The 18,112-nt window shown below is 44.4% G+C and overlaps 1 long non-coding RNA gene across 7 annotated transcripts; it reads right to left on the reverse strand.

Annotated features, from left to right (window-relative positions):
- Positions 1-657: 657 nt before the first annotated feature.
- LOC120372045 lies at positions 658-8,373 on the reverse strand. 7 transcript variants are annotated; one of them, XR_005584713.1, is made up of 4 exons: positions 8,107-8,373; positions 6,259-6,357; positions 3,209-3,347; positions 658-1,700 (listed from the first exon to the last, which is right to left on the reverse strand). It is a non-coding gene; the product is annotated as an uncharacterized LOC120372045 (long non-coding RNA). The 7 variants fall into 7 exon arrangements; XR_005584715.1 differs by having other exon boundaries at positions 6,259-6,377; XR_005584714.1 differs by lacking the exon at positions 8,107-8,373 and adding an exon at positions 6,656-6,793 and having other exon boundaries at positions 3,209-3,344.
- Positions 8,374-18,112: the final 9,739 nt, after the last annotated feature.

Consider the following 18,112-nt stretch of genomic DNA (forward strand, 5'->3'; position numbering starts at 1 on the left):
TGTCTTAGCATCGAGGAGACTCAGTGGCCAGAATATACTCACCGTACTGGGACTGACTGAACTAAAGCTAGCTGTCCTGAAGCTAGTCTGATCCACTTCAGACTTTTATTAATATCTTTATGGGAACTTTTTAGGGTGTTTTTTATCTTTTTCTCTCCAGCAAGGTTTGAATCTAATAATGTCTATTTATCTTGTTATCAGTGGCATCAACTGGGTATCCTTGAGAAGTACCCCTTCCACATCAGCTTAAAGACTGACCTTGATGAGGAACAAGAAATGGATATGTTCTCAGATCTCTACAGGACCCCTGAGTTTAGGGCCCATGACACAAGACAGCGGATGGAGCATATGTTAATGACAGGCAGAAGAACTGAGAGATATGTAGGGAAGTCCAGCAAATGCTCCTGAGACAGCAAATGCAAATGCTGCAAAGCATTATGGAGTCAAACTCCAAAAGACTTTTATCCAAGCAGCCATTCCATTGAACAGACAATACCATGTTTCCAGACCCTGTCCAATATAACCTCCAAGATGCCAGCACAGTGTGCCACACTATCTCTTCCACTCAACCCCAGTGGAAAACAAGAACTTCTGTCAATATACATACAATGACCTGTGACGAATGCAGGAAAGCACAGCACCTTGCACTTTTTAAAATGGTTTTTTAAAGTCTTTTTATTGCTCCTAGTGGATCTCTAAAATGTACTTCTGTTGATTCACAAAACAGCCCCCCAAATCAGTATTCCCTCTGAAGATTCATAGAGTATGCTGGCAATTCAGTTATGGTTCATACACAAGCACATTACAGTTTTATCATGATGTGACACATAAAAACAAACCAGCACATTATGCAATTATGGTGCTCTGTCAAAATGTGCTCCCAAGGCCTCCCTCAGCTGTATAGCACCTCACTTGTGTCTGGCTGTTCAAAATCAGCCAACAGTCTGGTAAAATCTCCCTGTTTACTTTACAAATATCATGTAAGATACAACATGAAGCAACAACAATAGGAATATTTAGCCCAAGAAATCAAGCCTTCTTATTAGACTTCTCCAGCACCCCCTCAATCTACCAAATGCACATTCAACAGGTTTGGTAATATCAGGATTTAGCCACTAGAAACAATAACTTGGGGGGCGGGGAGAGAAGAGTTTTTATTTTCCTTTTTAAACAAAAGATGGGTGAAGTTGTAATTCACCCCCAGCATGTCCACTCCCTAGCATGACAAAGAGTAGCCAGGAGCTCAATGACCTTTTTCAGGGTTATTTTACAGTATTTTTCTCTACAATAACAATAAGATTGTTAGAGACAGAAAAGCACTTTTAGGTCATTTAGTCTATCCCTTCCTCTAGGCACCAATGCAGAATTGTAACCTATTGTAAAATTAATAATGGTTTCTCCACTAGTTTTTAACATCCCAAGTAATAGGGCTTTCCATCCTTTCCCTTAGGAGGCAAGTGCACAGCCTAATAACTTTCTGTGAGTGAGATGTATCCCTGATATAACTGTCCTGCTGTTAATTCTATCCCTTTCCTTCCAGCTGCAATCCTGTTTACCACCATAAATTGTCCATTTCCCTCCTTGCTGTTGTCACCTTTCAGATATTTGCAGACTGTTAAATCCTCACTCCATCTTCACTTAAATCTGTCATGTGCCAGCAATGCCCTTCTGCTATGTACATTGGCCAATCCGGACAGTCTCTACACAAAAGAATAAATGGATACAAATCAGACGTCAAGAATTATAACATTAAAAAAACCAGTCGGAGAACACTTCAACCTCCCTGGTCACTCAATTACAGACCTAAACGTTTCAATACTCCAACAAAAAAAAACTTCAAAAACAGACTCCAACAAGAAACTGCTGAATTGGAATTAATTTGCAAACGGGACACCATTAAGTTAGGCTTGAATAAAGACTGGGAGAGGATGGGTCATTACACAAAGTAAAACTATTTCCCCATGCTAATTCCCCCTCCCCCCCACCGTTACTCAAACCTTCTTGTCAACTGTTGGAAATGGGTCATCCTGATTATCACTACAAAAGTTTTTTTTCTCCTGCTGATAATAGCCCATCTTAATTGACTAGTCTTGTTATAGTTGGTATGGCAACACCCATTTTTTCATGTTCTCTGTGTATATATATCTTCCTACTGTATTTTCCACTGCATGCATCCGATGAAGTGGGTTTTAGCCCGCAAAAGCTTATGTCCAAATAAATTTGTTAGTCTCTAAGGTGCCACAAGTACTCATTCTTTTTGCTGATACAGACTAACATGGCTACCACTCTGAAACCTGTCTAGCTTGGGTAACTCTTTTAATCTTTTATCAGTAGTCAGTCCCTGGCCCACATGCTTTTTCTCCCAACTTCTTTCAATTTGGTAATAAGGGGCCTAGAAATGCAATCAGTATTTCTAGAGTGACTGCCCCATAGTCACTGTGACATACCAGTAAAATCCAGACCAATGAGTAGCTGTGTCATCCTTGCCCTGTAACCTAGCTGTGTCATCCTTGTAACCTGGCATGCCCTTTACAATGTTGTGCTGCTGTAGCCTCCAACCTGGACTGCTCACAAACGGCCTCCAGCATGTAAGTCACTCCCAGCTACGTCTGCATGTGCTGCAGCCAGCCAGCCACACCTTGGCGCTCATCAGTTTTAAAGATTACCACACATCACAAAGTATGTCTTCACTAGCAATATTAAAGTGCTGCCACAGCAGCACTTTAACATGGCCGTGTAGCTCTACCAGCTGGAGTAGCTCCCAGCACTGGTGCACTGTCTACACTGCCACATTACAGCGCTGAAACTTGCAGTGCTCAGGGAGGTGTTTTTTCACACCCCTGAGGGAGAAAGTTGCAGTGCTGTAAAGTGGCAGTGTAGACAAGGCTTTAGTCTCAGATTTCCCCGCAGAAACATATGTCCTGTAGTGCCCAGCCCTCTTCTAGACAGTATAAATATATTAAGTCCATTATGCCTTTACAGGAATAATATATACACTACTTTTTACCCCAAATGCAGTTATCCAAACACTTCAGTTTAAACACTTTGGATGAGATAAAACAATCTTATTAACTACGAAGAGATTTTAAGTCAGTACAAGTAATGAGGCATAAAAGTCAGAAATGGTTTGCAAGAAAAATACAGATAAAATGTTTTACTAGTGCCTAACTTAACAAACTATATAAGATTCAAAACAAAGTTTTCTCACCACATGCTTTCAGCAGTCTTACTGACCAAACTCTTCAGGTCAGGACCCCTTGCCCAGAATCCAAAAGCTGCTTCCTTTGCCTCTTCAGGTGCAATGAATGTGATAGGCAGGGAGATCAAGGGTGTCTTGGGGTGTCCTGCTTTTTATAAAAAGAACAGGAGTACTTGTGGCACCTTAGAGACTAACAAATTTATTGTAGCATAAGCTTTTGTGGGCTGCATCTCACTTCATCGGATGCATGTAGTGGAAAATACAGAAGGAAGAGATACATATATATATATATATATGCACAGGGAACATGAAACATTATAAGGAGAGTGATCAATTAAGGTGAGCTGTTGTCAGCAGGAGAGAAAAATAACTGTTTGTAGTGGTAATGAAAATAGCCCATTTCCAGCACTTGACGAGATATAAGGGGGTCGGGGGTGGGGAGAGAGATAAACATGGGGAAATAGTTTTATAGTTTCAGTCCCCCTCTTGAAAAACATTTTCAGCTGGCAGCAATGAGACAGGCAGGTAGTCTGTGTGGAAGGAAACTCTATGCCGTTTCTTTGCTAAAATGTAGATTTTCGCCCCTGCCCCCTTTCCTGCCCAAGTATGGCCACTTAGCAGGTAATGGTCCATCAGCCTTGTTTACATTTGGCTGAGGTGTCAGCTTGCCCTTTGTCTCTGAGGAACTTGTTTGGCCACTGCCCACATTTATCTGGAAAACATACTTTTAGTCCTAATTTCATCTTATAACTTCACATACAACACTGCTATGTGCATTCTGCCGTGATATTACTCATCAGCAAATTATGAGTTTTTAAGTGATACCTCATAAAGCATACCTTGTACAAACATTATTACAGTAGCATTCAGAGTGTGAACACAGGGGCATATCCTGTCACAGCCACAAGCTCTCCAACCTTTCATACTCCATGATATGATACCTCTGTGCACGTGTGCCATATTTGCTGACCCCAGAGACTGAACCAGGGATCTCCAGACCTAAAAGCATGAACCTCTATAGTGTTAGCTAAGGATGCAGGATTTTAAGGATAGAGCTGTAACAAACCCTCTGTGCATCTGGCAGAGGGAGACACTCAGTACATACTGAGCAGTGGATTACATATGCTGCACCCAAACTGCATTCTTCTCTCATTCTCACAGGTTTGATTGAATCCTTTCACTCCTCTTTTCCCCTTTTCCACTCGTATTCCTGACAATTCTTCAGCTCCCAATTAATCTTTTCTCCTAGCCTGTTTCCTGCCTCTCCCACTCAGGATTTCCTGCTGCTTTCACTCCATTCTCTTCTTCTCCCCAGTTGCCACAGAAACTTTCAGGCTTCCAACTGCCATGCAACCTTTCAGTGTCAACATTCCCTCCTTTCCCTTGTCAAAAATAATCACTATGTTTGGAAAGCTATGCATCCACATGGACCCTATTACATGTGCCCCCCTTGTTCACATGTCTTCTGTCCTTGCTCAGACAGACACATGCAACCTCTGACTAACACTGACACATGTAATTGGGGTTAGATAGTTTGGAAACCTACTCTGAGAGACGTTTAGGATTTGGGATCACAGCAACAGCTCCTTTGCCTCTCTGCCCCTAACTAGAGACCCAGGCCTTGGCTACACTGGTGCTTTATAGCGCTGCAACTTTCTCGCTCAGGGGTGTGAAAAAACACCCCCCTGAGCGCAGCAAGTTACAGCGCTGTAAAGCGCCAGTGTAAACAGTGCCCCAGCGCTGGGAGCACGGCTCCCAGTGCTGTAAGCTAATCCCCTCGGGGAGGTGGAGTACCTGCAGCGCTGGGAGAGCTCTCTCCCAGCGCTGGCACCGCGACCACACTCGCACTTCAAAGCACTGCCGCGGCTTTGGAGTTTCGAGTGTAGCCAAGCCCTAAGTTGGGTGAAAAAAGAGTTTCTATTCTTATGTGGCAGAGATGTGTCAGGTGCAGTGCAAACCCTTTTCACACATAAGAGCTAATTTTCAGCGAAAATACAATAAATACATGGGGGTGAGGGCAACGGAGGAAGGGGGACACTTTTTACCACAGAGGGCAGAATCAGCCACTGAAGAGCTCCCTGTGGCCCCCATTACACCCACCTACACACCTCTCCACCACATATTGTGACCACATCTACATGGGCAAAAAAAGTGCATGTTTCAAACAAGTTATTCAATGGAAAACCAGTCAATCACTGTAGACACAGCTAAACATCCCAAAATCATTTAAGCTATTTGCATGGAAGCCTGCCGGCTTCTGATTAAGCTCAGTATTGTGAAGCCCAAATGTTCAAAAGTCATGAGTCAGGATCCCTCCCAAAATCCTGAGCTTGCTAAAAAATTATATAAATTAAAAAAAAATGGTGGTCTTTTCATTTGCTTTCTGCTTTTTCAGCTGTGGGCCACACTCAGCTCACATTTTACTGTGGAGGGAATTCTACACCAAAAAAAAAATTAAAATTCTGCACACAATATTTTAAAATTCTGAAAAATTCTTCAAATTTTATTTGTCAATAAATAAATGTGGAGGCTCCAGCATGGAAGTGGGGAGCACAGGCCACTGGAGGCATGAAGGTGAGAGATCGCCCTTCAGCCCCCTCTCCTTTGCAGGACACAGACTTGACAGTGAGGCTGCGTCTGACCCTGACACAGCACAAGGGCCAGGCCTGCCTCAGCAACACCCTGGGGCCCTGCACCTCTGTGCCAGGTGCACCAGGTGTGGGCAGGCAGGCTCAGCCATGTTACTACACATGGGGAGTCCAGGTGAAAGTGGGCAGGCCCAGCAGAGGGGGTCTGGGTGTGGGAGGATGGGGATCAGCAGGAGCATTCTGGGTGTGGGGGGCTCAGGAGGGAGGTTCAGGTGCTGGGGGACTGGGGCTTTGTGGGGTGGGGGTCTGGTGCAGCCAGGAGAAGTTTCTGGGCATGGGTCTGATCCAGCTCTGATAGCTCCTTTCAGGGGAAGAGCAAGTCCTGTCCTCAGTCCAGCTGAGAATAGCTGCTGAGCTGTGCACAAGGCAGGAGCAACCAGCTAAGGCATCTCCAGAACCTCATTGATTTACCTCTTTGCTGGCTGCTCCGGGAGCCTGAAATAATGTGCCAGTACTGTTGGAGAGGGGTGCTTGACCACTCTTGCGGCTCCTTGTCAGAAAGTTTTTTTTCTGCAGGGAAACAAAGAAATCTGCAGGAGACATTAATTCTGTGCACGCACAATGGCACAGAATTCCACCAGGACTAACATTTGTAAGCTTTCCTCTGCAATCAGGAGGTCTAGAATTTTTTTTTGTAAAAGAAAACTGAGATTCGCACATAGTCCCTTGTCTCTAGGAGCCGGTGCTTTGAATGAAACAAGAAATATTGTGAGTTTTGTGATAAAACTGCAGGAACTGGTCACACTGTAAGCTAGCTCAGTTGAAAAGATCTCACACCTTTTCTACTCAAATAGGCCACACAGTTTACCTGGAGCTTCTTTTCCTGTGTGTGGCTCTCCCCTGTGCTGCAGTGGCTCCTCAAGGCTCTAGGAATCACCTGTGCTTGAGAGCACTTTTCTTGTTTTGCTGCTCCCTTAGCAAGGCAGTAACTCCCTGTATCCCGCTGGGGCTCTCTGGTGACTGCCATGCCCTTCTCCATGTTGCAACACTCTCCTCTAGAAGCTGTTCCACCTGGGCTACTGACTGCACAAAGAATGACTGTCTCCCTCCTGCCTCCAGCAGGGGCATTGAGTGCAGCTGCCTGCCTGGCACTTTCCCGCAACCAGCTCTCCTTGCCCTCCCCGCACCAAGAAAATCAGCAAGGGCTGTTCACTCAGTATCTCTCTTCTCTCACTCTCTGCCTGGCTTGGTTAGCTGCCCCTTTCACCCTCCCCTTTCCCTCCCTCACACCTGTCCCCTTGACACAATTCTTCTCACACACTTGACCTGGCTGCTATTAACTTTCCCTCTCCTCCCTGGAGGTCCTGCTGCTGCCACCAGCACTTTCCTCAGACCCCTCCAGCTCTCTAGAACTGCCACAGAACCTTCCGGCAGTGCCAGCACCTCCTCCCCCACCCCCAACTACCACAGAACCTCCCCCCACACCTTCCCCAGAACCTTCCACCCACCCTCAGCTACCATGGAACCTTCTGGGCTCCCCCCAACTGCCACAGAATCCATTAAAGAGACACCCCACTGAATTAAAACAATCCACTTTCTGGGTGAGGGAAATGCTATTACCACATTATGTACCTCCCCTCCACCCCAGCACTTATAAACCCTTCCTACCATGCATTAAGGATGCAAACGGATGAATATGCAAACAAATAAATAGATAAAGCCTAATAATAATAATTAATAATATCTAGCTCTTAAAATAGCACTTTTCATCCAGGGTCTCTAACTGTCAGACTTTGCAAGTAATTTTAGAAGATATTTTCTTTCCCTAGTCTGCATCTATCCCCATCCTAGCCCTGTTTTGCAGTCATTTCCCTTTGCCAGTACACCACCACTTTTAAAAAAACCAGTCAAGCTTTACTGAAATTAAATTCTAATCATATGACAGGTATTGTTTTTGACAAAAACAGAATTACTTAATGTAGATTTCCTGCCTCATCATTGGCACTATTATAGATTTCCATTCCAGCACCATATCAAGTGAAACCCCACCAAGCTCTTCAGCTCTTACTTAATTATCTTTTCAAAGCACTCAGCCAGATCTCTGTCACTTGCACATTAGCCCACAAACAATTCATGCAGGCAGAGGCAGAGGAGACTGGGTAGGAGTCTGTGGAGTACAGGTTAGGAAAAGAGATCAATTAATTATGAAATTGAGATAACGAAGAGAAGTAGATCAAAGAAGTGAAAGAGAGATGTTCAAGAGAGTAAGAGAAAATAATTTAGTTGTAAATGAAGCTGGACTGCAATGCAAATACATACCTCACTCACTAGTGTGTTATGTATCCCCTGTGCCTTGATCCACAGAGGACAGGAGTCTGCTACAGGGCCTGGTTGGTTAGGTCAAACTGTGGAAATTCATGCTTTTAGCTTTGGAGGTCCCCAATTCACTATCTGATGTCAGTCACTGCACTTCCTCATCCCCCTTTCACCCAGGGGCGGCTCTAGGGATTTTGCCGCCCCAAGCATAAGCCGTGGGACCAGCGGACCTCCGCAGGCATGCCTGCGGGAGGTCCACTGAAGCCGCGGGACCAGCGGACCCTCCGCAGGCAAGCCGCCGGAGGCAGCCTGTCTGCTGCTCCCGCGGCTTGCCACCCCAAGCACGTGCTTAGCGTGCTGGGGCCTGGAGCCGCCCCTGCTTTCACCACCAAGTAAAGTGAAAGGACTAAAGTGGACCAGTAAAGTAAAAGTGACAAAATAAATTGGCACAGTTGAAGAGGTGATCCGATTTATCTGTACCTCACAAAAGTTGAGCATGCAGGAGTGGTTAGAGAGGTGGAAATTGTATGAACTATTCCATTGTGGCTCCTTTTTAGGTGTGGGTCAGAGAAATTAATTTCTAATGGGAACTAAATGAATAAAACGCAGGTTCTGGAGAGAATGGGTTTGAAGGTCTCATGACAAAACAAGAGCAGCCATAAAGGGGATGGATGGGATGCAGGGGCGGCTCTACAAAGTAGGCTGCCCCAAGCAGCGCGGAGCGCTGCGCCGCCCTTCCCCAGTCCCGCGGCGGGTCCCCTCTTCCAGCGGCTCCGGCGTCCTGGGGAGGGCGGCATTTGGCTCCGGTGGAGCTCCCGCCGGCATGCCTGCGGCAGGTCCACCGGAGTCCGGGACGAGCGGACCTGCCGCAGTCATGCCTGCGGGAGCTCAACCGGAGCCGCGGGAAGACGGGACCCGCCGCAGGCATGAATGCGGCAGGTCCGCTCGTCCCGGGCTCCGGTGGACCTGCCGCAGGCATGCCGGCGGGAGCTCCACCGGAGCCAAATGACGCCCTCCCCAGGATGCCGCCCCAAGCGGGCGCTTGGCCCGCTGGTGCCTAGAGCTGCCCCTGATGGGATAACTTTTGTCTGCACATAATATTTTTTCTAGTTTCATGCAGTAAATCAAATGACTAAGACCCTGATCCTGGTCCATATAGAGACCCCTTGCACCTGTGCAGACACTCACTGACTTTAGTGCTCTGCAGGCTCTGGGCCTAAGTAGCTATTGATACTAGGTAATTGCAATGAATGAGGGAAGGAAAGCCTCACTCCCCATTCATTCCTAGAAGCATCCTTGCAGTTACAGATTTGAGTGAGGAGAAAGACGGTCACAAGGCTCAGAAAGAAATAACTTACAGGCAGAAAATTTATAAAACAGCAATTTCCTTTTTGGAACTCACATTGGATCAAGGTTAAACAGAGATTTGATAAACCACTCCCTTTGGGATACTGGTGAGGGGATTTTGAAAGAGAAAGCCTTGTGAGTAATGGTAAAAATTAAACTGCCCATAAAAGAGGCTTATTTCAAACAACTAGCAGATACAATACAATTCTAAAGAAAATTCACTGATATATTTGTTTTCCTTTAGCTGTTCAGCTACAATTCTGGCAGCAATTGCTCTATTGGCTCTGGATTTTTAGTTCAGTGTATACTTCAATTCCCCTTATGTCAGACTTCAGCTGTTTTCTTCAGGACTTACCCCTGTGCTATTTCCTTGAGCAGCTTAGCTGTTTCTGATGCTTTTATGAGGAACACCAGTGACATCCAGTGGTCAGTTGGAAGAATCATAGTTACATGAACCAAAATACGTTTTTCATTCCTGGATGGGTGCCCTGGGAGTTCTGCTCTACTAGTCATTGTTTCTTGCTTAGATGGTACAGTGGTTAGACTGGATCAGTATGGATTTCAATGCATTCCTCATATATGGTCTTAGGTATTTCTGCCAGGGCCAGCTCCTGTTTCTGTGTGGTAGTCTAGAGTAGTCACAGATCTGATAAACCTGCATGTCCAGTAAATATGAGAAATTTGAGTACTGAATTAACAAAGCTGAGTTACATAGCTGTGAAATGGAAGCAGAGCCAGAAATGAATCTGGAACACTGCGTGGGGAAGGTGTTGCCAACTCTTGTGATTTTATCAGGACTCTTGTGATATTTGTTGTTTTTCTCAAAGACCTACCTCCTGGAGTCATGTGATTATATGAGAGTTTAAGTTTCATTTTAAAAAGTAAGTTTCTCTCATGGTTGCTTAGAAAAGCTTGAAAATGAGGCTCCAGTGGACCTGAAAGCTGAGAATCCAGAAGGCAAATAATAACCCCATTTTTGTTTTAAATCCCATGATTTTTAAATCTCATGATTTTTGGGACCAGATTCATTTTTTGTATACATGGAATTGGTAATGCTATGAGCCATTCATCTCTTTAGACCTGGATTCCAACCCAGACTGGGCCATATATGAAAAGAGCAAAGGGACCTTAGTTCTGTTCTTGCCATACGTTGCCCACATCACAAAAGCACCACACATTTTAGCTGTTGTTGTATAGCATCTGCTCTGGACATGTCTAGAGGGGTGAGACTCCCTGGCATATATGTGGGGTGGCTTACAACTCTAATAGCAGGGAATGCTACAGGCCAGGAATGAAGTACACTGGCAACACTTCATGAAGAATAGCAGGGAGGACTGCAGGGCCGCACTGACCATGTGGGAAGCTATCAGTGGGCCTTCCTGCTCTTATGCTTGCTTCTAGTCAGAGCTCTTAGGCCCAGATTGACAAATGTATTTTGACTCCTGACTTCCACTGAATACTTTTGTGGATTCTGGCATTCCTATTTGAATTTGACAACAGGAAACACCGGGTTATTGAAAGCTGCTCTTATTTCTGATTAAGTACTAATAGATCTCCATAAATGTGTATACACTGGAAAATATAGAGCTGGACATAAAATGGGTCCCTGCTCTAAGGGCTCATAGTCTAAAACCATTGAAGGGGATTGGAGACAAATGTTCCAAAGAGGGTGAGTGGGGTGAGGCCATTTGTGTTTCAGTGTTTCCCTTCTAGGAAGGTAGTGATGAAGGAAAGAACTTGGTGTATATTTTTCTTTTAGATTGTGGGCCTAAAGGTGATCTCACTATATACACAGAAGCAGAGAAACTGCTGCTCCTGGTAGCACACATTCACAGTCGCTTTTGAGAAGCTCATGGTTGTGCTTCCTTACTGCAAATCATCTTGACTTTCCCTTGTCTGCATACTTGGGCAATCTTTGATGGGACTGGCCTGTGGGGCAACAAGCTGTGCTAATCTTTAGTGTGAAAACAGTTATTCTGTGGGAATGGGGCTTTCCAAGAGAGAGCTATAAACTTGGTCTACTTAGAATCACAGCTGATCCATAAAACCTGCTAGGAAATCTGAGCCACGTGTAAGGTGAAATGTTCTTTCCTCTCCCAAACATCTGATTTAGTTAAAGCATCTGATGGTGTCTGAAACCCAGAAATGGATTTATATATTTTCTCAAAGAGACTCTCAAACCCTACAACAGATTGCAAACCAAGCTAATAAATCCAAAACACCATGTTTGCATTTACAAATTGTTACCTTACTGTGAGCTGAAAAGAAGAGCAGGCTATATCTGAACTCTCTACTACTGCCAAGATGTATCCAGCCCCCATCAAAATAGAATCTGTGTCCCTAATCCCACTGTAACTCCCAGCACTCTATGCCAAGTCCTATCAGGTTTCCTTCACTAATAAACTGCATGAAAGGCCATGCAAATTAGGCTCCAGTCAGACTGGGTGAAACTCCTTATCTCATCCTGCCTAATTAATTAACTAATTACAATTTTTCATTTGTGATTATCAGATTCTCTAGGCTCATTATAAAAATCAAAACCACAAACCTCAAGCAAACTATGACAAATTGACCTTAGAAGAACAGACCAACCCCTAGAGACTTATTTTATCCCATCATTGCCCTATCTCCTTCATTTCCAGTACTAGCACTACAAACAACAACTGTCCCCACTCCCTGACTCCTTCCCCTCCCAAGGAATGAAAAGCACCTCCATGTCTTCATTTTTAACTTAAGATCTTGAGTCATTTACAATTATTGTCCCTAAGGCACCAACAAAACAGAACCGGACTGTGTGGAAAACTGAGATTTACACTAGGGTGTTATATAATTATTGCTACTGCCCTTTAGCAGTGATCTTGGATGATTCTTCTTCTGCCATGGCATTTAGCAGGTATCATCACTGGGATCAGGCAGATTTATCTGACAAAATCAGCTTCCTCTCATGGCAGGTGTCCTGAAACACTGGAGGACCTTGGTCCTTCCCCTTGTCTTCTCTATTTCTAACTGGCTCCCCCCAGGTTTAGAAGCAGCAGTTTCAGTTGGCAAGGGGAGTTGTGTAGTACTACAACCCTCATGGTCTAAACCCTGAAAAAAAGGCCTGGGACTGCTAGCCCTCCCTAGAATTCAACAGAAAGAGCTTCTTCAGGATACCCCACCTGAGCTCCCCATGCAGGTCTCAGTCTGCAGCAGGCCGGCCAGTTGTGTTTTCACTTTGCCCATTATACCAGCAGCAAAAAGAAAATCTCAGGGACCTTGCTATAAACAACTGGGGAATGGAGAGTCATAATTTATTACAGGGCAAACAGGAGGGAGGGTCTGGATAGCAGGTCTGCTTCATAAGGTGGAGAGAGGGCTGCAACATTACTCTTTTTTCTGTTGTCTTTAGTGATATGGGAACATGGAGAATAACATCTAGACAGTTAATACAAACTTTCAGAGCAAGCAAAACAATCTACATATTGAAACTGGGACCGGAGCTGTTTTTGTGTGACTGACTGAGCTCCAGACTGTAATGATTTAGACTGACCCCAGATAACACTGCTGCATGTCTTTTGGTCAGGGTTCTACCCCACAGTTCTTTAGTTGAATGGATTTCACTGTATTGCTTAATATTTCTGCCCCTAGGCAGATCTAATAACCGTTGGAACCCTGCCTGCTGTAAAGCTAGTAACTTACCAAACCAATTAGCAGAATTGTTCCAGCCTCAGACTGTCTGGATTATCTTGATTTTGAGTCATCTCAGCAGAGACTAATCAAAAGCACCTTCCCTGAGAGAGGGGATACCTCAAAAATCCCTAATGTATCCCTGGACTCCACACCATAAAGATGTGCATGGGGAGATGACCAGTGTGTTTTAAATATATTGGCTTCTTCCAAGGGAATTTTTTGTGTAATCTTCTGCACAGTAGATAGGTCCTTGGGGCAGAACATTATAGAGAGGAAAATCAGGTGCTAGCCTTATTGAGGAGAGAGCAAGTCTTGTGTACACACCATGCTTGGCATCCAGGGAAGGAAAATATGTATGTGTGTGTACATGTGGGAAGAAGCAAGAAAGCAGGCAGTTGGCAAGCAATCTGTGCAACCCTGAAACACTGCAGGTTCACGTTGAGGCTGCAGAGCAGAATAGTGATATTGGCTTAAGGACTGAATGTGTGATGGAAAGGAATGGAGAGATGAAAGTGTATAGGAGGATGGTGAGTAGGTGTTACTGCCAGATAAGGGAGTCTGAGGCAGTTCTAACCAGGTCAGGTTTAGGCCTCAGGAGGACTCATTCATTAGCATAGGGAGTGGGAAAACTGAAAGGAAATTCATTTGCTTCTCATTTGAGATACAATGGGCCCAATTCATTATATAAACAGGATATAAGTTGATCAGAAAATGGGAGTAAGCAATAAGTTCTCTAATGTCCACTAATTTGCTGTTCAGTGAGGTTGCAAAATGAGTATACCTGGATTGGCAGGGACGAGCAGTTTAGGTAATATCATTTGAATATTCCACAAAATACTTAGGGCCAAATTGTGCCATCCTTCAATGGGTGTTTTTCTCAGCCAAGGACCATAGAATTTGCCCTTTATCAATTTTGCTGGAGGCAAAAGCCCTTGTGGGGAAAGGCTCTAGGCATCTCGTTTCCTGTGTGTGCTTTTTGAAACTCTACTGTTTGGTGAAATCTGGCATTCACAGGCAAAATATATATTATTCTGAAGTATCTCTGTGGGTCATGGACAAAAGATTTTATGGCAGGAATGATTTTAGCTTTAACCAAGGGATAGGAGGGAGAATACAACTTGCCTGAGGCCACAAAATCACCTCTTCAATTCTAAGAGTAATATATTATTTTTGTGTCCAAAATCAAACAACATATTTGGTATTTACTATCCTGGCATCAATTTTCTCCTTTATACATTTTATAGAATACATCATACTCCATCTCCCCTGGTTTTGTTTAATGGATTTTCTGTTCCTGTCTTCACTCCACCCACTCTTTCTTCTTTATCCTTTCTTATGGTACACCTGGGTGTCTTTTCCCTCCATACATCTTGTGTATGTTGTTCTCACTTTCCGCCTCTCTCTCTCTAGCCCTCTCTTTCCTCTTCTGCTTTCTTTAGCTGTTTTGAGAGAAAAAGCAGGAAATTTCAGCTTAGTGCTGGATGGCCAAAATGTAGCCTTCAGAGTTTTATTATGTAGCCACTTGGGTACCAATATAAAGTACTTGACTTGGTGCTGCATGTCCTAGTCCCACTGCATGCTGGGCTCTTAGTCCAGATGCAATAAGTTCCAGATGGGCATCAGAATTATGGCAGTTGCCACAGTGGACCTCAGTGGTTTAGTCATTATTCTTATATAAATCTCTTGTTGGAAGTGGGGTGTTTGTCATTGCCTCTGACTGTCCTGAGGTGAAACCCATGGAAAAAATGTGATGAGTAGAAAAAAGAAAGGTTGGAAAAAATTCAATAGGACAGTGTTGCCGTCCCTCTATTCTGCCTGCTCTGTCCCCATATGATATTGGATTCTATAGGAAACCACCAATAGGACAGACATATGAGAGCCACTGGACCCTTCATTCATGCTGTATCACTTTCCCAAATTTATATTTGATCAACACTGGCATGTCTTTGCTATGGTTTGCAGGACAGTCTCTGCTATTCACCCAGAGGTAAGAGGCCAATTGGGCACTAAGGCTAGACAAGATACAATCCCAGCTAATTGCCTCAGAATACAAGACACATTGTAAAACCTAGTAGTCCCAAATAAAGCCACAGAGAAAGTGAGGGGGAAGTTATAATCAATTCTTAACATTTTATTTCTTTACTGGGTTAAACAAGGAGCAGAGAAAACCTCTGCCCCAAAATACAACAGAACTGAAAGCATTACAGGTACAGAGACTATTGAACACAGAGAGTAGTAGGATAATATTTTTAATACAACTGAATTATAGCATGGTTTTGTTTTTTATGTTTTTGTTTGTTTTTTGTCAAACCATCTTGGAAAATAAATGTAATAGGAACTAGTGCAAAAAAGTTCTAAACATGAAGCACAGTGTATAAAATGGCATAAGAAAACTGTCCCCTCAAAGGACACAGTCATTTTCTTATGACAGAGGGGAGAAGAGAGAAATAGAGAAAAGGGAAAAGAGGGTATAGAGAAAGCAAGGGGAAGGAGAAGGCAGAGAGAAAAGAAAGCTGGAAAGAAAGAGAAATTGGGCAGGGGGGAGTAGAAAGAATATTTTTACTTCAGCAGTATGTTTTTTTTCACCTCGCCACCATGAACTGTAAAAGGACCTGTTGCAGGTCTGAGCTCAGTAACCATCAATTTTTCACAAGCACTTGAGAAGGGTTTGGTCACAACCAACCTTTTTCATGTACACACAAGTTCATCCCACTGGGCTTACTCGATCCCCAATGACGTTCTCTTGCCCCACTCCATGTGATTCTCCCAGAGCTATGCTCTCCAGTGCTTGGCCCCAGTTATCAGCAAAGGGTTGGAGAGGGCATATGTGGTGTATGAGCTGTAGCTGCAGAAACAGCGTCTCCTGTGCTTGGGATGGAAGAGTCAGGAGGGTTGTATAAGAAATGTCTTCCTCAGGATCCATATTAGATTTCCCCCATCCCACTCCTTAAAAAAAAATATTGAAAAACCTGATGCCTGCTCTTCCCACTTCCAAGACATCAGCTTTGTGGTTTATCCACTGGAACAGTGTGTTTAGTTTCTTCCCCCTTTTAAACTCCTCTAAGTGTGTGGGGGAGTCTCTGGTTTTTAAAAGGCTGCCCCTCTCTGTGGTATGTGAGTGGATGGGGTTAGAAGGTGTTGGATTGATTTTAATTTGGAAAACAAAACCAAAGGTTGTTTAGTAGAGTGGTTGGAGGCAGTCACTATGAGGTCAGGTTTTGGGAGAGTAAGTGATGCCTCCTTGAAGTTGATAGCAACTCAGTTACACACTTCTCAGTCAAGAACGTGCAGAAGTAATTCCCCTAGTAGGTTATCTTGGATTAAATGAACATAATCACTGTAAAACAGAAAACTCAGACTCAGTTTCACTGCTGACCTGCTGTACCTGGAACTTCAAAGAATTGGGATAGATGATGTTTTAATTAAATATTTAATAACTCAGACATACAGTACATGTACTCTAGCAGAAGAAAATCTTATTCAGTCATCCAGTCTGTCTCTTGCCAATGGACTGAGAGCCCAGTGAGTAGTGCCACCATTGCCCTGGATTGAGATTTGGGTGAAGGTCACTAGAACTGATGGTTGCATATTGAATGAGACTCAGAAGTTCTTTACAGGCTGGGTTCCATCCGGTGCTTTAGAAAGATACCTGATTAGGTGATTGTGCCCTATGGGAGGGATTTGGAGTCTAGATATTTGGTTCCTTAGGATGGGGTGTGCAGGATCAGGTTAGCGGATAAGTCTAGCACAAAATGTAGCAACACCTTAAAGTATCAGAATAGGATGGAAATGTATCTATGAAGTTCTGGAAAACACCATCATGTGAATTTGCCCATAAGCAGTTGCTGCTGCCTTGTTCACTCAGAGATGAAAGATTCACTTATGTTTGCTGGGAATCAGACCATTAGGCTGCACCTATTGGGCTCCTCTCTGGGAAGCATATAGAATACTTTATTTTACACGAGGAGAACTTTAAAATATACCAAAGAAATGTATACCAAAATGTGTCAACTTTCTTCTGAGGGAGACTACTGGTCGGTGTCCTTGGTCAGTGACCATGTCCATGTGCTTGGGGCATGTCTGCTGGGGATAGGTTAGAAATCTAAAACTAAAGGCATTAAAATTCCAGCAACATTTAAAATAATCAAAAGTTTTGAAAAATGTCCCTATTTGAAAATGATTTATACATCGTACATGACCCCCAATGTACATTGTACATTTACCTCCCTTCATTACAGAAGGGAGCCCTGAAAGGCTGGAGGAGGTGCTGTCTCCTTAAGACTTGCACCGGGTAGCTTGACAGTCTAGGGCACGGGTGGGCAAACTTTTTGGCCTGAGGGCCACATCAGGGTTCCAAAAGTGTATGGAGGGCCGGGTGTAGTGTATTAATTTCTCCCCTTAGGAATGTGCTACTTACGGTGTGCTACTTACAGTGTACTACTTACGGCTGCCAGTCCTGGTGTTCTGAGCAGCATGGTAAGGAGGCGGGGAGTTGGGGGTTGGATAAGGGGTAGGAGGTTCCAGGGGCAGTCAGGGGAAGGTAAGGATTTCTATTTTTCCTTTCAAGTGGTCCCTATTTACAGCCTTCAGATATTGGTATATAGGGGCAGAGGTTCTGGGGGATGGGAGGGCAGTTGGGACAGGGAGCAGGGGGAAGTTGGATGCGGCAGAGGTTCTGGGGGGTGGGAGGGCAGTCAGGGGACAGGGAGCAGGGGGCGGTTGGATAGGTGTAGGAGTCCCAGGGGGCCTGTTAGGGGGTGGGGGTGTGGATAGGGGTCAGGGCAGTCAGGGGACAGGGAGTGGGGGGGTTGGATGGGTCAGAGGTTCTGAGGGGGGCAGTTATGGGGGGGGCAGATAGATGGCAGGGGCCAGGCTGTTTGGGGAGGCACAGCTGTCCCTAGCCAGGGTGTAGTGTATTAAATTGCTCCCCATAAGAATGTGCTACTTAGGGTGCACTACTTATGGCTGCAAGTCCTGGTTCTCCATAAGTAGC

Source organism: Mauremys reevesii, linkage group 9 (assembly GCF_016161935.1).
Source record: "Mauremys reevesii isolate NIE-2019 linkage group 9, ASM1616193v1, whole genome shotgun sequence".
Taxonomy (NCBI): domain Eukaryota; kingdom Metazoa; phylum Chordata; order Testudines; family Geoemydidae; genus Mauremys; species Mauremys reevesii.